The sequence below is a fragment of the Lissotriton helveticus genome, chromosome 11 (assembly GCF_964261635.1).
Source record: "Lissotriton helveticus chromosome 11, aLisHel1.1, whole genome shotgun sequence".
NCBI classification, from domain to species: Eukaryota; Metazoa; Chordata; class Amphibia; order Caudata; family Salamandridae; genus Lissotriton; species Lissotriton helveticus.
Genome location: NC_136072.1, coordinates 222,517,706 through 222,541,876, shown reverse-complemented (window position 1 = coordinate 222,541,876; position 24,171 = coordinate 222,517,706). Strand labels below are relative to the sequence as shown.

The 24,171-nt window shown below is 44.3% G+C and overlaps 1 protein-coding gene across 6 annotated transcripts in view; it reads right to left on the bottom strand.

Annotated features, from left to right (window-relative positions):
* Window positions 1-24,171, bottom strand: part of PLCH1 (phospholipase C eta 1) — a 942,696-nt gene that overhangs the window by 374,048 nt on the left and 544,477 nt on the right. The window lies entirely within an intron of this gene.

Genomic DNA, 24,171 nt, shown 5'->3' with positions numbered 1-24,171 from the left:
TAAATTCTTACCGACCGACCGATTAGCCTCCTGAACACAGATTATACAATTTTTACTAAACTTTTAGCAAACCGATTAAATAAACTAGTAGGATCACTAATAGCGTATGATCAGTGCGGTTTTATTGCAGGCAGGCATCTCCATTCCAATACTACATTTTTACTGGAGGCGCTAGACTATTTTAAAACTAACAAGGTGAAGGCTCAAATTTGGTTTTTAGATGCGGAGAAAGCCTTCGATCTAGTCTCCTGGGATTGTCTGTTTGCAGTTTTACATAGTTTTAATTTCCCGAATGCTTTTATCTCTCTTTTACGACACTTGTACACGAATTCTAGGGCACAAATTATCATCAATAATATCAATATTGGGTCCTGTGAGGTCACTAGAGGCACACGACAAGGCTGCCCCTTGTCCCCAATTTTATTCACACTTTTTATTGAACCTCTAGCGATCGCCATTAGGAATATCAAAGCTGTCACCGCCCCAATTTTAGGAATGACAAATATAAAACGATACGCGGATGATATTGCCCTTTTTTTAGACTCTAAACCCTCAAGTCAACTTAAGATTTTAAAAATCTTCTCTGACTTTCAAAAGCTAGGGGGTTATAAAATTAATGTAAACAAAACAGAAATTATCCTACTTAACTGCACTACAGACACTTTAGCTCCTGAATTCAGGCAGATATACAACACGGGTCCGAAGAGATATCTTGGTATATTTATATCGGATAGCCTAGACGATCTATATTTCTTAAATGTTCTACCTTTATTAAAAAAGGTGGGCTCACTTTTAGATCGTTGGAATCTACTACCCCTGTCTCTTATAGGGCGGGCATCGCTAATTCGAATGTCGGTATTACCCCTTTTTAATTTCCTTTTTAGTGCGATTCCCTGCGCAATCCAGGCCTCATATTTTAAAAAAATAGAAGCTCTGATTTCCTCTTTCCTATGGGCAAAAAAATCTCCTAGACTTGCACTGAGCACCTTATATTTATCCTCCACACAAGGAGGGTTGTCCCTCCCAAATATTAAAGAATATTATTTTGCGTCTTTTACACATTATAGTTATAGTTTTTTTTTTTCTCTAGATTGCCATGAGACAGACAATTTTTTTATGAAAAGGATGTTATTGGAATTGAAAATCTATGATCCGGTTAGAACCACGAAAGACCCAAAAAAAGTACGATATAAAACTTTGCAGTGGATTTTTAAGGTCAAAACTCAGTTCTTAAAATTTTATGATTTACCCAATGTAAGTAATAAGACAAATGTAATGAATTTTAGCCTGGGAGAAGCAGGTTGTATGGACAAAAATATAATAACTCTCTGGAAGCAAAATGGTTTTGAAAAAATTGAAGACTTCCTACTGGGAAATAGGTGGAAATCGTGGGATGAAATTTATAGCCAGTTAATTCACTCGCACACAATTCTGAACTGGTCATTTATCACGATAAGTCCAAAACTTAGAGAACTCAATATAGGAAATGTATCCCACAAAGAAAATATCTCCACTACCCTTAATAATAAAACACAAAAGAAAATGAGTATCTGGATTAAAATATTAATAGAAAGCAAGGACCAGGACTTTTATAGCAAGATAATTGAACGATGGAAAAAAAGGGAAGATATTATAATCAATCAACAGGTTTGGGACAAAATAAACAAATTTAATAAAACCATCTTTCGAGGAGCAAACTTTAAACGTATGCAATTCTACAATAAATGGTTAATATATAGAACCCCGTCCTTTTTACATGATATCTTCCCCCTCGTAGCCGACAAATGCTTTCGATGTGAAGAAAAAGGCACTTGGAAACACATTATCTGGGAGTGTCCTAAAATCCAGGTTTTATGGAAGGAAATAGAAAAATATCTTTCAATCGTTCTTAAAACAAATATTATATTTAACGACCTAATTCCCCTCATAGGCTGTTCTCCTTTCCACACCCAATATGATGAGCCTCTTTTTATAGCTTCTCTAATAGCTAAATCCCTTATATTACAGTCCTGGAGAACAGATTCTGTCCCATCCTTCCAGGCATGGAAGGTAAAATTACAGCTAATCCAGGGTAGGGAGAAAAAATATGCCCTTAGATCAGGGGCTCTCAAAAAATATGATAAATATTGGAGCGTGTTCAATGTTTAGATTTCTCCCGTTATTACTTAACCTGATTTATGCTTTATTGAAAATATTTATTAGTCCATTACAACGGTTCTACCTCCGCACGCTGCACTTTAGAACTTAGCTTTGGTATATTAAATGTGAAAACATGTATTATATATGTATGCCATGTATTCTTTCAATTCTAAACAAAATCTTTTGATTATTCGAACCAGTTTACTAATTGTCTGCTCTTACACAACCTTGCACTTTATAACTTAAATGTTAAAACGATAATTTGTATGAATGTGTTTCAGTATTTTCCTTCCTCGCACTGTGTTAATTGGATTTCAATTGTATTGTATTGCTATATTTGAACTCTCAATAAAAATATAGAAAAAAAAAAAATACTTTTAGAGCAACCACAAGATATAAATTCTGTGAATATTGAAACTAACGAATTTAAATGTCACCCACTTGTAGCACAAGAGTCTCCAGCCTCTGGAGAATTACAGCGTTCAAAGACCACAACCCGCTCATGGAGTACACTTATAAGGAGTAAATAAATTAATAATTAAATATAACACTGTCATGGGGAATTACAAAAATCTGTGTACGGTGGTCAATGTACATAAATAGAAACTCGCCCATACGCCAATGCAATTAAGGTAACCACAATATGTATATACCTAAAACGTAGTATAAAATCCAAGTTACATCCACTACAGAAAAGGTAGATGACCCTTTCTATTGCATACGGGCCACACAAGTCAAACTTATTGGGAAACAGTCTCCTCCTCAGTGTCTTACCAACTAGCGCTGTCAGGAAACATAAGAGAATTGTTAAGTCCGAGTTGACATGCGAAGTAACACTGATCCCGTTCAAGGGGTAAGAAAGACTACCCACTGGAGTATCACAGGCTGTCATCCACCTGCCATTTAAAGTTCCTGCCAGCATGATCAGGAAATGCCCTGATGATTCAGTCAGGTCCAAAAATGTAGGGCCACTTGGCGCAGGATCCCTCTTCACCTTCATTGCTGCAATAAAGCATGGTAAAAGTGTTGTCCATGAGGACCTGAACCAGGCTCCCTTTGATGGAGGACAGAGAGGCCTCAATGCCAAGCAAATAGCACACAACTCTAAAAAGGCAGACACGAAGATGGCTCTCCGCCAGGGACATAAGTCCTCTGATCCTCACCTCTTCTACATGTCTTACCCAACCCAGCAGTGATACATCTGTCACCATCTTCAGCTCTGGGTGAGACAGGAAGAAAGGTCTGCCACTGGTCCCATTGCAGTTGAGCAGCCACCACTGCACATCTTTTGCAGTCTTCTCTGAAGCCATGATGGGATCTAACAGGTTCCCTTGATGTTGGTCAGAGCCTGCACATGCCTACTGGCATAGTTGAAGGGCAGGATGTCAGGAAGCCCATAAGTCTTAGAGCCACACTCACAGAGATCCAGGAACAAGGCTGAAACATCAGGATCATAGCTTACATTTCCTGAAATCTCAGCTCCATAGGGAACGCCTAGAACTGCACCATATTCATGATGGCTATGATGAACGAGGTCTTCTGCGGAGCCAAGTGTAACTTTGGCACTTTGACCGTGAACACCAGCAATATAAAAAGGATTGCTGTCATCTGGAGGTGGTCTACAATTGACTTTATTGAACCCATCTTCAAAAAAACAATTCTCAAGGTAGTAGAAGACTGGAATACCCAAACTCTGAAGATGCTCCGGGGACCACCGGCATCACTTTCATAAACACCAGAGTGGAGCTGGTGGGAAGCATTGTAAACTGAAAATGCTCCTGGCCTACAATGATCAAGAGGTAATGCTGGTGGGTTTGCATGACAGGCAAATACTGTGCCACCATCTAGTCCAAAGGATCTGTTAGACCTGGCATCTTTGGCGTGGTTTCCCCTGTCTTTTTGCCTCTACCTCCTGTATTTTTTACGCTGTGCTGGATTTCGATTTTGCTGGTTTAGATGCTTTGGGCACTTTGCCACTGCTGATCAGTGTCAAAGTGCAAGTGCTCCCTCTGTAAATTGTTAATGTAATTGGTTATCCATGTTTGGTATATTTGTATCACCAAGAAGTGCCTAGTAAAGTGCACTGAGTGTGCCAGGGCTGGTGATCCAAATTCTACTAGTGGGCCTGCAGCACTGATTGTGCCACCCACATGAGTAGCCCTAAAATGGTGTCTCAGGCCTGCCACCACAGTGTCTGTGTGCAGTCTGTGAACTGCCATGTCCCTCTGGTCAGTGTCCCCACTGACCAGGCCTAACCCTTCCTTTTCTGTGCACATTAGTCACACCTATGGAAGGCCCAAGGTACCCCCTTGGGCAGGGTGCAGTGTATGTGAAGGTAGAGCATGTACTTGTGCAGGTGACATGCTCTGGTAGTGAATGGCAGCCATTTCCGTTTTTCACTATTGTAAGGCTACCTTGCCCATAGGCTATCATGGGGAATGTTGACTACAGTGGCTACCAGCATATCTTCCCATAGGAGCAAGGTAGGACATAAAAGTCTGGTATCCCTGAACTCAGAATTTAATAACACATCTTTTAGGAAAGGTGGTTTTTAAATCCTGTGTTTGAGAACAGCACTTTTAGAAAGTTGCTGTTCTCTTGTCTGACCTTTCTGTGTGCCTTGGCCTGTTTGTGAATTGACTGTCTGGTTTGTGAGTGGCAGGGGCTGGGTGGCTTCCAGAGGCTGAGTGGGCCATCCCTGGGCTGAATAGCCCCATATTCATCTAGAGTGGTGAGAGGGGGTGGCACCTGGGCCTGAATAGGGCTGCGCCTGCCTTCCACAATGCTGGCTCCACCTCCTGCTGGGCGGCTGACGACCCTGCCCCTCTCTCTGAAAGGAACGGAGAGGCCAGGAAAACAAAGTGCTTAGGGAACACCCAGAACTGGTTGAGACCGGGCTCAGAGCCCTCCTGCACAAAGGGAACAAAGAATTTAAGGGGTATAAGTACAGGACCCCTGACGACAGAAAATTAGATCATCCTGGAATCAAGAAGGAACCTCTGCCAATGAGAAAGCTGAAACTGAAGAAGGAAGACTGTCCCGCTGTTGCTCTGCTGGACTGACCTGCTGTTGCTTTGCTGCCAAGGAGAGGGGAAGTACTTTGCTTTGTGCTGTGTCCCCTTGCTTGAAGGAACCTCCAAGGGCCTGAAGGAGAGCTGGCTCCCTGTTAAGAAGTCCCAGGAACAAAAGAACTTCACCCCCAGCTTCCCTGAACTCTGCTGATAGAGTTCTGTCCTTCCTGGAGTGCTTGGCCCATGTGTGGTGCCTCTGGTAGTTATACCTGTGTTGGGAAGCTGGAAACCAAGACTTTTAAGACTTTCTGCAAGTTTTAACGCATTGCTCGCTTGCGGAGCGCCTCCCGGTCAGTGTGAGGAAATTCCCGCCGCTACGAAGGCCGAGATCATCGCAGCGCCTGTTGCCAGAGTCATCGCATCCTTTGTTTGCGGGACGCACCAGTCCAGTGCAGGAAGATACCATCGCTGCGAGTATCATCACAGAGCCTCACTGGGTGAGATCGTCGCACCGCTTGCTTGCGGTCCGCATCATGTCGCTGCGAGAGTCGTCACAGAGCCATTGCATCGAGGGGCCGCAAGAGTAGAAGATCGACGCTGAGCCGCGCATCGTCGCCGCCCCGAAGATCATAGCATCGTACCTTTTGCGAGCCGCTTCCACCACAACCTGTGCACCGGAATCCACACAAGGTATCGCATCCCTTCCCATACAGACCGGGGTCACGGCAACACACCGGCTGCGTCCAGCGGGGTTGTCGCATCGCCTCCCCAGGTTCTCAGGAGTGACGCATCGCTTGCTTTTCAACGCTGCAGCTTTCGCTTGGAACTTTTGTTGCATCTAAAGGTACTGTTGGCTAAAACGTGACGCAACTGTGGATTATTATAACACAACCTTAAGAACTCTTTTGCAACCATATTCTTGAACTGTGTAAGTTGGATTTTTTGCCGTTTTGGTCTTGTGTAGTTTAGATTAAAATACCTTTATTTTTCTAAACTGTTGTGGAGTCAGTTTGTGGTGTTTTCACTGTGTTACTGTGAGCATTGGTACAAATACTTTCCACATTGCCTTTGATAAGCCTTGACTGCTCGTGCCAAGCTACCCAGAGGGTGAGCAGAGGTTATCTAAGAGTGTTCACTCCTTACCCTGACTAGAAGCAAGGGTCCCTATTTGGACAGTGGTACCTACCTCTGCCAACTAGAGACCCCCAGTTCTAACAGGATCCAGGGAAAACAGTCCATTCCCAGCATGAGTTTGTGTTTAGAGGGTGAAGATCCAAAATAGTATGAAGGCCTCTATCCTTCTTCAGCACAATGTATTAGGAGGAATAATATCCAGTTCCTACATAAAAGGCTGGTACCCTCTCTATACTCCTTTGGCCAAAAGAGCCTACATCTCCTGATGGAAAACAGACAGGTGGTCCACGATATGTGTCTTTAGTGGAACACTAAAGACATCCCTTTGGGCACACCTTTTTTCCTCCGTGTGAAAAGAGGATTCCAAACAAAAGATCCTTTGATTATATGTGATACTTTATTCTTCTTTCATTGCTTGTTTCAATTGCTTTAACATTCTTTTATTTTCACTCTGTATTTTCTGTCATGTTTATACTAGCGACAGAGTCATTGTTCAAATCCAATGCATTTCGGGCGTGTTCATAGCGCCCTTCATCAGGGAATCAACACTACAAATCAAAAAGTCAAAAAAATAAAAGTCATAAATGTACTGTGTGTGTATCATGTTACTGTTCAAATTAATCCAAAATTCGAAACGTGAGAATAACCGAAAGCGTGTTTTTACCGACACCACCGTTAAAACCATATTACACCCGTGGTACCAATACCAAGTGAAACCACTTCCTATATCACTTACATGCCGCGTATATACAACTTCAGGTCTCGTGTTCGACTGGCTGTCAACAAAATAATACCAACTGTAAGAATTCGACTCTAATGCTGCTTTCCGTCTCCCTAGTTTAACAGTTTCACAAGACCACCCTGCATTTCTACCCAAACTGACCTGTTGTGTGTTATATCGACATCTCCATACACTGCTTCCCGCCAAACTTCCAACGACCTCCATTGCGATTGTTCTCCATATAAACAACCATAGTGAACTCCTATTGGGTGATGTTCCGATCACGTGATCAACCGAGCTAGACAAAATACTAAGATAATGCTAAATAGCCAAAAAGAATTCATGTGTCTCATAGCCTAGTGCGCGGTTGTCTGTATCACCTTATTATGAATTGCAGACTGCTCGATCTAATATTTAAAAAAAGAACGACGTTTTAAAATTTGTGAAAATTACCAAGTGCACGCGGGGAATCGAACCTTAACTCTCCAAGGCATAAAACAGTGGACGCCTCTGGTGTGCTATCTCTATGTATGAAAGAACATGTGTGATGTGTGATGGTATGAATACACAGTCATATACATTTACATGATGAAAAAAATCATAAATAAACAATCATAATAAACAATTGAAATTCATCAAAGCAGGAACCCCTTTGCAGGTCAAAGAAAAAACGAGTCATATTTACAAATAGCAAGATAGCTCCATACGTTCATTGAGCCCATTCGGACTCTGTGTCCCAAGTTTGTGGATCCAAAAATGTTCTTGTTGAAGCATATATTTGGTATTGTCCCTTCCTTCAGTCTTGTCCACCACCTCTAGTATCATGAATTTTAACTGTGAAATGTTATGCTGCGCCTCCATGAAGTGTGTGGCTATGGACGATTTGGTGTTTTTCATGCGAATGTTTGATTTATGCTCTGTTAGTCTTGTCTTGATACGTCTTTCAGTCTTGCCGATATATAGTTTTCCACATGGGCATTTCAGCGCATAAATTACATTGCTTGTGTCACATGTTGCATTGACCCTTATTTTGATCTCATGTCCTTTCATAGGGTGGTTTATTTTGTTACCCTTCACTATGCTGTTACAGTTACCACAACTTAAACACGGTTTGGTGCCTTTGTAAATTCTTGTTTCAAGCTGACGATGTTTCAACATTTCCCCCAAGTTTTGAGCTCTTGTGTAGGCAAATAGGGGTAATTGGTCAAAAATATTTAAAAAATCCGGTTCAAGCTTGAGTATACTCCAATGTTTAGTAATGATTTTCCTGAACTTGTGGCTTTGTGTAAAATACTTTGATACCGCTACAATCCGAGCTTCTTTCCGTTTAATGGTTGGTTTTAGAAGTTCTCTTCTCTCTATAGCTCGCACCCTCTCTTTTGCAGTTTTTATGATTTCCCTTGGATAACCTCTATCCCGAAACCTTGTTGACATTTCTTCCAATGTTGATTCTACTTTGGTGTTATCAGATGTGATTATTTTAACTCTTGTCATCTGTGAGTAGGGTAAATGTTTTTTTAAACTTGGTTGGTGAAAACTAGAAAAATGTAACGTGTTGTTCCTATCGGTTTCTTTTCTGTACATGCTAGTTTCAAATCTTTTTTCCGTAATTGAGATTCTAACATCTAGAAAAGTTACAGACGTCTCTGAAATTTCCCGCGTTAGTTGTATCCGACTGTCTGTTTCATTGAATTCGCATAGAGCAGACTGTAACAGGTCTTTAGAAGATTTCCAAATGATAAATATATCATCTATATACCGCACCATGAATTTGATGTTGTCTTTCCATATTGTTTTAGAGAAAATATTGGTTTCTTCATAGTCCTGCATAAAGATATTGGCGTATACAGGCGCCGCCGAATTTCCCATAGCTGTTCCCGTTAGTTGTTGATACCACTTTTCTTTGTATTTAAAGTAACTCTGATACAGTGTGAATGTCATCAGCTCCATTAGAAATGTCTGAAAATCATGGCTCAGATCCGTGTTTAGTAGTGCTTTCTCTATTGCTTCCATCCCTAAAGAGTGTGGTATTGAAGTGTACAAGGAACGCACATCAGCTGTACACATGATGAGAGTTTCCAATTTTAATAAGAAATCCGTAGTATCCTTCACAAAAGACCTCATTTTTCTTACCGTTGGTTGTAAGTGCCTATCTAAAAGTTGGCCAATGGGTTTGTGAATGCTTCCTCGTGTGGAAACAATTGGACGTAAAGGTGGATCCATTAAGTTCTTATGTATTTTTGGTATCATATATAATACTGGACTTTTGGGATTTGTTTAGGAAAGGAAATTCTTTGTCTTGAGGTTGATGGTTCCCATTTCAAAAGCTTTCTCGATGATGGTTCCTAAGGTTCTCGAATACTCCATTGTGGGATTTCCACTCAGTTCCATATATGTATTACCATCTGAAATATGTTCCATAACTTTTGTTTCGTACATGGAGTTGTTCATGATTACTAAGGCACCTCCCTTATCTGCTTTCGTGAACCTTAATTCTGTGTTGGAAGCTAATTTTTTTAAACAATCCAAATCCTTTTGGGTAATGTTTTTCTTGATGTGAGTATTGAATTTTACCTGAGATAGATCTTGTTTCACCATTTTTTCGAATATATCCAATGTCTTATGGCTCATGGGAGCTTGAAATGTACTAGTGGCTCGTAATCCACATAGTTGATCTTCAGATTCTTTGTCTTGATGAGGAAGTATGCTGTCAAAAAAATGACGGAGTCTTATTTTTCGCATGAGTTTGAAGAAACTCACCTCTAGTTCCAATGCGTCCGTGTTGGTTGTGGGTACAAATGATGTTCCTCTTTGTAATAGATTTAATTCATAAGTACTTAGTTTGTGGTTGCTGATGTTTATGACCAATTGGTCTAATTCTGAGTCTTTTTCTTGTCCTTGTCTTTCTTCGGAATCGTGGTGCTCCTCGTGTTGGGGTGTTCCTTCTCTTTGTCTTTGTCTTTTTCCTTTGTTCTTTCCTCTCCGGGGTCTCCTTTTTGGGCTTGGCCCTGCTCTAAAAAAGGATTGACTGTTGTTGGGACACTGGTGGTAGGCTGTTCTGTTTGAGTGGTGTCTTGTGATCTTCCTTCTAGTTGTGACCTTTGATCAGTTTGTCCCAATTCCTGGTGTTTTGCACTGGGTTGTGGTCTTTGAGTTCTACGTGAAGTGTCACTTCCTGAGGATGATGTGTCTGTGTTGGGAGAGTATGGACGATTTCTTCTTTTTTGGGCATATATATCAGCCCACGTGTATACTTCCCCTAACTTATAGTCAAGGGTATCCCTTTTAAATGTTCTGATTTTTCTTTCGTTAATGTCCTTGTGTGCTTTTCCATCTGTTCTTTTATCTCTCCCAGTGTTTGAGCTAACTCTTCCTCAGTCATCATGTTTGACAATTCCATTGATACTTCCGTTATTTCTTTAGTTAATTCCTCCAGTATTCCAGATAGCTCCTCTATTATTAGTAAAATAAGATCCAACGAACATTTATTAAGAATAGCGAACCATTTGTCCTGAAATGATTTCGAATTTTTACAAAAAGAAGGTTTTAGGGAAATTCTTAGGCCTCTAGGTATCCGCAGGGCTCGGTGATATTTAATCAACGTACTCGCATGTAGCTTCTGGTTTATTTGTCTCTTGGTTAGGTAAATCAATTGTTTTATGTTCTGTTCCTTGGTCCAGCTTGAGGATTCTTGCGATAATTCTTCCCTAATTAAGGCATAGATCCGATCGGCTTCTGTTTCTTTAAAGGCAAGGTGGTACCACGAAAGCCACTGTGATGGTGGTGGGAGGTGTGGCGGGTCAAAATATAATGGCAGGGTAAAACCCCATTGGACAATTAAAGAACCCATTTGTCAGACTTGATATTCTGCCCCCTGGAAGAAGTGGCAGATCCTGCCTCCTACAGGGCGATTGTGTGCCACCAAGTGCATACTAACAATAGGTTTAGGTTGCTGCTCAGGGGTTGGGGGACTGAGACACATGTTGTCCTTGATGACCTGGGTGTTGTGTTGGACCCGTAACCTCGGAGAGGTAGTAGGCTTGCTGTGCAGGTGGCAGAGTCTGGTGATGTCAATACGCCAAGTATTGTTGATATCCCCGAAAAGGGTGAATATACTGGGGAGATTGCCAAACCAACGCTAAAAGGCCAAAGGAATGTGCAGTGACACAGCTCTCATTAAAGTGCTCTAGGGCAGAGTCCACTTTTCCTCCAAATAGGTGGGACCCATCAAAAGGCATGTCTATTGGAGATGCTTGGCAGTCCTCGGAAATGCCTGTGGGCCTCATCCGCAGGTGGCGTCAAAGCACCACATTTGCATCAACTGCCCTTCATAAACAATCAGTGGTGTCTAAGTCTGGTTGGATGACAAATTTGGCTGCATCCAGTATTGGTACAGCTGACAATGTCAAAGGGTCCGTGCTGATTTTGGTGACAGAACTCAGGTTGACACTAATGCCTATGTAGAATCCTAAGTGGGTTAAAGGGGCACAGACAATGCCAAGGACAGATCTGCCACTGGAGGCCCCTGTAGATGCTTGAGGCCCATAAGAGTACCAGAAGGCGCCAGAGATGTGTTGAAGATGTGCAGTGTGACCTCCCTAAAGGTTTCAGTCTGGTGCAACATCATCAACAGAACTGAAAAGTCTGGGGTACATTGGGACCAGGTTTGGAATCAGCTGCTCTGTGGAATGGGAGTGAGACCAAGTGGCACAGTGATGACGTCATGCCTTTTCTGGCGAATGAGAGAGCTGGAAAGGAACTGAATAATGCTTATTTATGACTTTGTGTGTTTTTTCTGTGACTTACCCGAAAACTTTGACCGCAATGAAGACCTGCTGTGGGAATAACTTCAGGAGCTCTCATCTTCGATTGGGAGTGGGGCATGCATGGAGTCTTGCAGTGTTTTGCCATGTAGAGCTTTGCCTTCTCGCTTTAGGGGCCAGCTACCCATGCGGATGGGCACTTTTTTTTTTACTTTCTGGATCAAGTCTATCATCTGGAGACACTGAGGAGTCTGTGGTTAGATGTATCCATCAGAACCCAGGCATGTGAGGGTACCACCCCATCCCCCAACACACACACACACACGTTTTTTTAAATAGTACAGATTCAAACTTCCTCGACATCTAACTATATACAATGATTTTTACACTGAATTGTTTTTTATTGCACGGTAAGATTTTACCCACATGCTGCACAATAAGATCCCTTTAACATTTGCTCTTTTCATAAAAAAAAATATCTTCATATATATATATATATATTCATATATATAGTATAGACTAGAAGACTGAAGCACTACCAAGGCTTCTGAAAATGTCAAAAGTCTCTCGCCAGAACTACAGAGCTAAGGTGGAGTACATACATACTATATTTACATTAACACAAACAGGATAAGGTTGATGACTCCATATCACCAAGGACATGGAGATCTGGTACCTATAGTGCCCTTGGAGCCTCAAGCCGGGTTTGGGTAAAGTGATCCAAATGCTGTCCCTGGGACAGGTAATCATCTGGAAATCTTATAATAAGGTGCAACTTGATTATTAAAAATAGATATACGTAACAAATTGTAAAATATGGGTTCGAAAGAAATTCTTTATTGCCTCTGCAGCATAAGATAACCAACAGGGACCGACTGAGAACGTGTCCTGGCTACTAAGATGATGAAAGTTACAATTAATACTTAAGAGTTGATTAAATTGCCCTTGAGCTGACTTTAAAGCTCTTCAGGTTTCTTTCCCCTGTCTCCGGTAGTAAAACCTGCGTACGTGATTCTCTGCATGCAGTTTATAAAAGGTAAACAATATGCATTACATTTCAAAAATTTGTTAAATGGAATTGTTCTAAGGCCCCAGTGGAACAAATGTAAAAATAGCATCCAACTTTAAAAGTTTTTACTACACGAATTTCAAAGAAAAATATAAGCAAAATACAGCCTTTCGTCTACTTACTTAACTGTGACCTATTAAATTGTTTTCGTGATGCATGTAGACCAGAATGTTGAATAAAATGAGTTTCAAAATTAATATGCCATCTGCGACCTTCTTTTTGCTGCCGTAGGGCTTTAGAAACTAGATTCCAAAGAATCATTCTTAATTCATAAGCAAATTGTAAAATTCTAATGCTTTTGGGATTCAGAGAGAACTAGCAACGGCGTTTATCATCAGATAAAATAATTGTGAATTTTATTTATTGAAGAGACGCTGTTTTGGATAAAGCAAAGCTAGCTTTGACGTTTCACAACTATATTTAGCAAGTACTCAAGACCCATCCTCAAAGAACAGATTATGCCCAGTGAGAGGTATTTGGGACAGTGCAGAAATATGTTCAATTAGTCTGTGTTGCCTACCACGCAGATCTACTACAGAACTCATTCACCTTTTGATTTTCAGAAGTGGGAGGAGCTGATCCTGTTTGCATGAATTCCTAAGGAGAAGAAGACTCCAAGCTTTGAGTTACTACCATGGTATCAATAGAAAGGGGAGAGGATGTGGTCTAACAGCTGGGGAACCAGGTATGATGCTCAACATTCTGTGATTCTGGGCAAATTTTAATCTCCCCAGGCCTAACAAAATGAATGTGTCCATCTATAACGCAACTGCTGCTCATGTAAAGTGTTCAAATACCCGATACCTTCGGGTCAAGTTTGTGCTATATAAAACTCAAAAAAAAGCTCTGAGATTTTGACCTAGCTGTAGAACTCATGGAAAAAAATTAGAAATAGCAGCTTAGGTATTTATGGAACAAACAGTAGAAGCATTGCATCTGTTAGGTAATATCTGAAGACTTCACTGGCTCTCAGGCTCCAGAGAGCTGTCCGAAAAATATAGGTAACTGTTAGGTTTCCTGGTAGACCAATCATTTACCAGACAATGTTTAGAATGGGCCAGAAACAGAAAATGTCTAGTACCCAGATCACCAACCATTTTTTCCTTTCAGGAATAATAATTGACCATGATCTAGGGGACAATAAGTTATCTGCAGTGAGTTAGGCTAAATATTCTTCGCTAAATCTTTGCTCGTACTTCAGGACACATGACTAATTTGTGTTTTCATTTGGCTGCTGTTCCAATTTGGTAATTTCTCTCTTTCGTCCTGAATGAACAATCATTAAGCCCATCAAGCCCCATCATCAAACTCTTCTGAGCTACTTTTAGGTATGTGTTTTGACAACAAAAATGTCAAACAGACCTACTACTAACAACATACATACTGTGGGCTTTCAGTCCTCCTCATTCAACCAATGGCTTTCTTCAAGCAGCCTCTTTCAGCCATTGACTTGTGATTTTTGTCAACGGCGTCTTGAATTAGGCCAGGGGAGTGTTTATCTCTTTCCTAATGCTATTGGCTGTTTGTGAGTAACCTTCCATCTTCACTTGAGAGCTTTTATTAAGCACGAGGGACTCACAACTATATCGCTATGTAGCTGCACCTGTTGACTTCCTCCTTTGTGCTTTGCTCTCTTCCTCTTCTGTTTCTTCTCTGATTCCTTATGGCCATCCCACCTTCCCCTGTGTGCACAAATCCAGTGCTGAGTGGTGAATACAGGAAGGATAACCTTATAATTGGTGTTTTGGTTTTGCATCTGTTACAGTATACAAAATAAATGTGATAAATACCACAGACACTCATGGGCGTCATTTAGGGGTCGCATTTGAGACGCCTGACTTGCCCCTGCCGTCCTAGACACTGCCCATGGTGATCCTGAGCTTAGTTTGTTACGGTAAACATCAGGAACAGAGGAACTGAAAAATTGTCAGAAAATACAAGCAGCTTTAGGATATTGAATCAGCAGCTGCTCCAGGAACCAAGCTTCATGGGAACAGGCCACCGTTGAAACTTGCAACTCTTAATTTGTGCTATCAGCGTAGGTGCTACCTAGCAACATGTTCTTTTGGGCCTCACAGACCTAAGGCTCCCTCAGGTAGGAACTTACTTCTCGTGCAGGCTCTGGGTTGGATTGAACAGCATTGAGAAAAAGTTACAAGGATTTCTCTCAGTTATCTGTACAAGTGCTCCTATGCTGCTGACTGCAACATGCTGCCAGGTCATACCCTTGTGCTGTGATGCCAACACACATGCATGCCCTGACCTCACTTTGGAGGTCAGAGTGAGCTAATAAAGGGAGGAAGGTCCCACCTGTTCACGCGGAGAATCACTCGAGCCTCTGTGTGTGCTCTTTGTTTGCACTAGTGCTACACACTTAGCAAGGCCCAGCGTCACCCGTAACCACAGTGGCGATGAGGATGGAGCAGACCACGCTTCAGCCCCAACTACCTGCCAATCCACCGCCACTTCACGACAAGCCTCGACACATGCTGCCCTTTCATTTGAACACAGAGCCAAACTCAAACTGGGGAGAGGGGTTGGCCTAACGGCTAAGGCGCTCGACCTCGGACCTGGGGATCTGGGTTTGAGTCTCGGTAACGACGCCAAAACCCCCTGTGATTCTGGGCAAATCACTTAATCTCCCCGTGCCTAAAATGAAAGTGTGTCCTCATGTAACGTAACTGGTGCTATGTAAAGCGCTCTGATAACTGATTCGGTTCGGTTCTAGTTCGCGCTATATAAAACTCTGCAAAAAAAAAAAACTCCATGAGGTAGCAGATATATTATGACTTTCTCAACACATGTTGGCCTCTGTCACTACTGTCAGCTCAACTTTGTAACATAAGCATCAGCGGTGGTTTTCGAAAATGTAATCCAAGAAGTGCTGACAGGCCTTGAAGGTGTCATCAACATCAGTGACAACATTTCATACATGCGCCCACCCTCACCACCGCCTGTATGCCGCCCTCTTGTGGAACGAGTCCACTGGCCTCACAATGAACCGCACAAAATGCCAGTTCTTCCAACAAAAGATGGTGTTCTTTGGCTAAATAATTTCAAAGGATGGTATCAAGATTGATCCATCCAAATGCGTCTACATAAGAGATGCCATCCCCTTCTCTGCAGCAGAGTTAGGAGCTTCCTTGGCTTTGCACCTACTGCGTGAGGTTCATCCCCAACCTAGTGATGCTAGCAGGCCCGCTAAGACACCTCACCAAAGCGTCAACACCATGGGTGTGGTGTCCGGCGGAGGAAGATGCCTTCCAAGTGATCAAGAAGGCACTCTTCCAAGACACCATGATTGCCTAATTCGACCCTGTCAAATAGTCAGAGTTAGTGGTTGATGCAAGCCCCATTATTCTGGGAGCTATGCTGATGCAACACACAAGAGACGATCACTGGGCAGTCGCGGTCCGTCCATTGGGGCGTGAGGGCGTAGCCCCCCCGCCCGCTGCTCCCTCGGCGTCTTTGAACTTAAGTAAACTCAGTTTACTTAAGTTCAAAGACGCCGAGGGAGAACTGACAATCATGTCAGTCAGCATGACGTCGGACCGCCCACCCCTTCGGTGGGCGGTCCAACGTCATGTTGACTGACATGATTGTCAGACAGTGGGGGGCAACAGGCAGCAGCACAACACAAGTGCGCATGAGTGGGGACGGAGGGCGAATTTTCGCACCGTGCCCACTCATGCGCACTTGTGTTTTGAGTTGTTTGCGCATGCCCATTAGGAGCCCTTTGGGCTCCTAATGGGTGTGCTCTGGGCGAAGAATAGCCATGCCCTGGCGCTGCCGAGGGGCTGTAGTGGGGCCAACGGACCCGGGGCGGCGCGGACCTGCACAGGACCTCAGGTAGGATTTTTTAATGTATTTTATTAACCGCCCCCCCCCCCCGCGCACGCGACCCCCACCCCCGCTAGCCGCGACTGAAATTATGTACATTTGGAACGAACTGTTGGTCATTTAGTCTCTTTCAGAGAGCAGGAGCCGATAGGCTAGTACCATATATTTATGTGCCGGAATAATTCTGTACTGGTACACACCAAGTACACTTTGCAAGTACATTGTCTGTCCCCCCTCAAAGCACTCTGTGTAATAACTTCAACTGTTTTGTAGTCGCAGAGTCAACCTTTGGCTCTGTTGGCTGTTGAACTTGTATACGAAGGCCGCTACATTCATAGTTGCACATCTAGGAACTTAATGGAAGTCACGAGTCACCGCTGTTTATTTAAAAATGAAATGCGTGTATACAAGTGTGAATCTTGCTGCTGGGATTTCATAGACTAAAGGAACAGGTTTAAGAGAGATTTAGTTTAAAAGCGCTTTCAAAGTTTGTGAACTGTTTACTGCAGCTGGAAAAACAAATAAGGCCATTACCATCAATGTCATGCATCCAGTTAATAGCAGTGTGTTTGTGTAGAGTTCTGACGCATATCGCATTGTTGTTCCTATTTCGAGAACGACGTGCAACAGAAAATCTGAAATTTGGTGGCCATCTGTCGTTAAAGTGCAGTTTTGCAAACTAATTTGTGTGCGATGGTTTTTAAGAAGTGTACGGCCCGATCAGAAAAGTGATGTTAAATGGCTTTATATTTAGGCCCACTTACTTATCCGTGTGAAACCCATACAATTCCAGGAGGAATAGTGTTCACTACCGGAAGACGGATTTGTGAATCAGGCTCTAACGTTCAGATGTAATTCACATGAAAGGCAGGAGACAGGAGTAAGATACTAGTCTCAGAAAAAGCTTTGATAATCGGACTAGGACAGTCCATTATCTTTCTTTCCGAGCAGGAAAAAATGTGCTCGCATAAGCTCTATAACTCACATAGGAAAGATAACATATTTTAATAAATGATCACTGAAGCAAGGTCAGTATTTATTTTGAAAAGTGAAACACAGTTGGAAAAAATAGCGTTTAGTTTGATGTTTGTCATACGAGTTTAGCAGGGGAAAGGAAAACGAGGGCCAGAGATGGACTGGTTTTTGAAATGATGAAATTAAATTTAAATAGATGTGATTTGGGAGGCGTTTTCCGGTACTCCAGAATGATAAAGATGTGCACTTTATATTGCGTCGTTTCATTCTGTGCAATTTTCCAAAGCTCTACAATTTGATCTGTCTTAGGAAATGGTGTTTCCAATTTAAGATGCTGGAAGGCCTTTGTGCTGCATGTCAATTACGCCTCACATAGACTAAATTATATGTGCGATGTGCCTGTGTGAGTCCAGGGTGAGTGATGTGCCTGTGTGAGTCCAGGGTGAGTGATGTCTGTGTGAGTGCAGGTTGAGCAGTGTGCCTGTGTGAGTCCAGGGTGAGCGATGTGCCTGTGTGAGTCCAGGGTAAGTGATGTCTGTGTGACTGCAGGTTAAGCAGTGTGCTTGTGTGAGTCCAGGGTGAGTGATGTGCCTGTGTGAGTCCAGGATGAGCGATGTGCCAGTGTGAGTCCAGGGTGAGCAGTGTGCCTGTGTGAGTCCAGGGTGAGTGATGTGGATGGGTGAATGCTGGCTTAGTGATCTGTCAGAGAAGGGTGAGTAATGGGTCTATGAGTGCAGGGTGACTGTCCCTATGTCAATGCAGGGAGAGTGATGAATCTGTGCAAGTGCAAAGAGACTTGTCTGGCTACTTCCAGAGATGTGTTCGCCAAGCCACCTATTTTCTTTCTCAAATTTGCTTGAGAATGCAACATTTGCCCACTCTTTTTTCAAAATATTCTCGGGGGAGACCCCCGGAACCCCCTATAAGTGGTTTGGGCTCGTTCTCTCACCACAGTGCAGTATTTATGTCCCACCACTTTCCAATGTCACCAGCCGCCCCGGTCACTGGGCCCTTGTAGCATACCCAACAGAGCTCTCACAGACACTGAAAATGCGATGCACACATCCAGAAAGTGATCCTCACCATCAAGTGGGGCTGTCACCATTTATACCTCTACTTATATGGCCGACCTTTCTGTGTCATCATGGACCACAAGTTGCTGATCTCTCTGTTTGCTGGCACTGCCCCATATCCACTGCCCAGAATTGAGAAATGCACCATGCAGCTACAGAAGTATCAACTGATTGTCGGATACATACCAGGCTGTGGCAATCCAGCTGATTAACTTCCCAGACATTGAGAGGTAAGAAGCAGCTCAAATGGCCTCTAACTTACAAGGGATGAACACGTTCAGTGGATGGCAGAACTTGCTTACCCCAACACAATCTCCCCCCAAGACATTGCCAATGCCACTGCTTCAGACCCGGCCATCCAAAGAGCCTGGGGGGCCACCACCTCTGGAAGGTGGAAGGACTTCCGTGGTGACATGAAGAGGCATGCGGATATCACCCAACAAGAACTGGCCACCTTCTGGAATGTCCGCCATGAACTCAGCACCACGCCACCATGGCTCCTACTGCGTGGTCACCGGATCGTCATCCCTCGCAACGCACGATGATGCTAGCTCTCGCGCACACTGGTGACCAAGACTCCACGAAAACCAAGGCATGGCTCCGACAGAAGGTGTGGTTCCCCACCTTAGACCCCGAGGTAGACAACATGGTTGCATGATGCCACTGGTGCCAACCCAGTAAACTGCTAGACAAACACCCTCCAGTCAAAACTGACAGCCCGAGTGATGGACCGTGGTGCAACATCAGTGTGACTTTAGAAGCTTGCCTGACTGCCGGCACATGCTAATTATTTCTGATGCATATTCAAATTTTCCAATTGTAAATATAATGTAGGCAATGTCATCTGATCACATCATGACATGCCTTCACAAATGTTTTGCAACATTTGGGGTCCCTCAGACTCTTACGGGCAACAACAGGCCCCCGTTTCTGGATTTCAAGCAATATCTAACATGCTTGGCCACTGATTATATGAATACCACACCACAGTGGCCCCAAGCCAACAGAGCCATGGAAAGACTGATGCCCACACTTAAGTTCATACATATCAGATATGCACAACAAGCTGACATTTAAGAGGCGATCCACCAAACCCTTGGAGCGTACATGCACACTCTCCACAACACGACTCACAGGACACCTGCCAACTTCAAGTGTGGGTGTGCTGTTGGGGACAATATACCCCAAGTGACAACATGGACCCCATAACCCGTTGGCGTTGTATCCATACAACAGAGAAGAGTGAGGAGTAACACAAATGCCAGCCAAGAGCACAAGTCCAAAATCTCAGGCACCTGTGTAGGAGACTAGGTTCTAGTGCGAAATCAGCACCCCGGTGGAAAGCTTTGACTTCTGTTTGAGGTTTGTCCACTTCAAGTAGTCACCAGGGAGAGCACAATGGTGAGTGTTAGAAATAGTTCAGACTGCATCACGAGAAATATGTGCGGTTTTACCAAAAGGCATCAGCCAACTGCATGTAACCCAGACCAGCAAGCCGCATACTGCACACAGGCAAACAGAGAAGAGGATCAAGACTTAGAAGCCGGCCACGTCAATGACAGCCCAGAGCTGGCAGGCCATGGATCCAAGTAGCTAGGGAGATGCATCACCTGCAAGAACACATGAGCCACCACAGTGTCTCTGCTAGCTAGGTGTCACCCATACAACCTGAGGCGCAATATCACAAGACCAGGGAGGCTTTAGGACTATGTGTGTGAGTAGACCCAAGAGAATGCTGTCATATTCACAAGACTGGTTCAAGAGGCTCCACTGGGCCCCATTTGTGGTAAATGATCTGTGCAAGCATTTTCTTTTGTTGAAAGTTTTGAAGGAATGTAACAGCGCTAGGTCATGCCCTGGCACTGTGACGCATACACCCACACATGCCCTGACTCCACATTGCAGTTGAGGGAATTGGAAATGAGATACATTTCAGAAATTATCTCTTCCCTTCAACCCTTCTATGTTATGTTATGTTATGTTAAGGCCATATTTTTAGAGCGCACGGCTGCCCAAAGGGGCGTCCCGGCGCTTTGGCAAAAGAGGCCTGAGATCTACAAACACAAAGGGAACAGCACTGTTATCACAAAATTTACACAGAAAAGAGGAGAGTCTTCAACTCTTTCCTGAAAACCAGGAGGTTCGTAGCTTTGCGTAGAGGGAGAGGAAGCTCATTCCAACAACGGGCTGCCACAAATTGAAAGGCTCGTTCTCCCATCCGGACCCGCTTAGCCGGGGGCACCTCCAATTTAGCCAAATCGGCAGATCGTAACACCCTCCGCGGCACATAGAAAGCAATCCGCTTCCTAATATAGTTGGGACCGATGGAATGAAGGGCTTTGAAGGCCAGCGTAAGAATCTTAAATCTGATTCTCTTGGAAATAGGCAGCCAATGCAGCCTATTCAGAAGTAGTTGAGCGCTGGCTCTCCTTGGCAAGCCGAAGATTGCTCTGGCCGCCGAGTTTTGGACAATTTGCAGTCTGGCCAAAAGATACTTGGGCAGACCTGCAAAGAGCGCATTAGCGTAATCTAACCTAGATCCCACTAACGCCTGGACTACTGTCTTCCGGTATTGTAGAGACAGTAGAGGAAGAAACTTCCTCAACATCTTGAGGATGCCAAAACATTTCCCGGATATCCCCATAATATGGGGGCTAAAGGAAAGAGCATCATCAAACATCACTCCCAGATTTTTCACTTTGGAAGATGATTGCTCAGGGGGAAACATATCCTGGGGCCACCAGGTCTTCCAGTCCGGATCAGGAGTACAGCCGAAGAACAGCAACTCAGATTTATCTGAGTTGCACTTCAGGCTGTGTCTCAGAAACCACGCAAATACTGCGCTCAAACAACCCTTAATCCTGTCACCGTCAAAAGCCTCACCTTTGCTGCAGGTGAACAAAAGCTGGGTGTCATCAGCGTATGAGATGACCCGGGCCCCATAAGCCTCCGCTACAAGCGCCAGAGGGGCCATATAGATATTAAATATGGTGGGGCTCAGAATGGACCCTTGAGGAACCCCAACCTCTAGCGCTTGCATTTCGGCGGAGAACGGGGGAGCCCAGATCACCTGCCGGCGGTCCGAAAGGAAAGAATGGAACCAGTCCAACACCGTCCCCCGCAAGCCGATCTCCCTGAGTCTTAAAAGGAGACCAGCATGAGGGACGGTGTCAAAGGCCGCCGACAAGTCCAACAGGACTAACATAGCCTTACCCCCAAGATCGAGCGTCTCCCTGATGGCGTCGGTCACCTCCACGAGGGCTGTCTCCGTGCTATAGTTCGCACGGAAACCAGATTGAGAATCATGCAGAATGTTATTCTTCTCAATAAAGGTGGTAAGTGTGAGTTGAACATGCTTCTCAACTACCTTCGCCAGAGCAGGGAGGAGGGAGATCGGTCTATAGTTAGCCAATTGCAGCGGATCTAACTGAGGCTTTTTGATAAGCGGCAGAATGAGAGCATGTTTCCACTCCCGCGGCACCGCTCCGGAACTCAAAGATAGATTGAGCAGGGGGTTCAGCAAGTTGTTAAGTGCCGGAGCCACCCTGCCCAAACATCTTGCTGGACATACGTCCAGAGGCGAGCCAGATTGAAGCCGGGTCAGTAGTTCCAGGGAGGTTGCGCAAGTCATTTGCGGAAAAACCGATAGTATGGGTACACTTTCGGCTTCTGAGGATGGTACCTGTCCAGTCTGGGCGACACAATCAGCTGCCCCAGATAAGTCCACAGGGGAAAAGGAGTCCTGAATGGTTTGAATCTTTGTGACAAAGAAATCAGCAAGCTGTCTTATCCACCCTTCGGTGTGAGAGTGTGGGAGAGCTCCTACAGCAGGGTCTACAAACTCCTTGACAATACTAAAGAGTTCCCTACTCGTATTGTCCGCTCGGTCAATCCTACGCTCAAGGTATTCCTTTTTGGCTTCAGCAATACTTTTATGGTAGCCTTTAATGGCCACACGGTATTTGGATTTCTCCAATGGATCATATTTACGGCGCCAAAGACGTTCCGCCTTTTTACAGTCTTGGCGCATGGAGTGTAATGTAGCCGTAAACCAAGGAGCAGAGTCGTGACGAGGAGCAGTTCTCGTGAGCTTCACAGGAGCCAACTCCATGAATCTCAGCCGAAGCCATTCCTGGACCAAAATTAGATCAGTTTCTAAAGTCCCTGTCAAGTTACAGGGATATTGGCAAAGAGCGTCGGATAACATATCCGCTGTCACTAGGTGGAAAGCTCTGGATTGACGAGACCCCTCCTTCTGTATTCTTTGCCTAGGCCTAGTCTCATAAGACATAACAAATTTTATTAAAAAATGGTCAGACCAAAGGACTGGAAGCGGCGGAGATACTACTATCGGCGCCGTGGAAAAAAGTACATCTAACATATGTCCTTTGACATGAGTGGGGCTATCAATAAAACCTTTGAGTCCCAAGGTTGTAGTTATTTCCCGTAATTTTGATGCATTAGCGTCGGATAATGAATCCAAGTGTAGGTTTAGGTCACCCAACAGCATACAATGCGCAGAGCGCAGACAGGGTACAGAAAGGGCTGCCTGCAGATCCTCAATAAAGGAACCAATCGGGCCGGGAGGTCTATATACAAGAATCCCGGTACACGTCTGGGAGGACGAGAGGTTAAGAGTGAAGCCTAAAGCTTCACAGCCTACAATGTTCTCCACAGGAAAGGAGGAACAGTCCAAGGCCTTATCCACTATCAAGGCCACTCCTCCTCCTCTGCCCCCTACTCTGTCTTTCCTCAAGATGGTGTAGTTAGGCGGCAAAGCACAGATAACATCTGGTTCGGAGCCTGCCCCTAACCATGTCTCCGTTAAAAATAGACATGACATATCAGAATTAGCAAGCAGGTTCCAAATATCCGTTGCATGACACGCCAGAGACCTTGTGTTCAAAAGAGCACAATGATGGTTCTGGGTGAGATGAGGACGAACAGGAGTGGGCGAGTGCAAAGGGCGCCATCCACAGGTGAGACAGCCTTTCCCCAAAAGACGCCCTCCGGGGAAAAGACATTTACACCCCGATGGAAGAGCACGCAAAGATGTCAATACATCTGCGCTGTAAGACAGCACCCCGGATACTCGTGCACGACACATCCCCCAAACAAACAGTTAGCCCTGCTATACCTGTAATGTCGTCCAGAGTCCAGCCTCGGACGCCTCCGAGACGCTGACGAGCGCAGACGGGCAGGACTCTGGCACAACTCAGGCGCAGGGAGGGCGCGACCACTGCGCGCGACCGCTGCGCGTAGGGTGGGAGCTTTAAATAGGACTCCCCAAGGGCGTGAGGAGCGCTAGACCGCTCCCTCCTGGAGTGACTCGGTGTCCAGCCCACTCCAAGATGGCGCCCGTCCTTTAACCACCGCCCGGGAACCGGACCCGCGAAAACGCGGTGAATATTCCTTTATGGTGCAGGTAAGGGGCCCTGAATGGCGC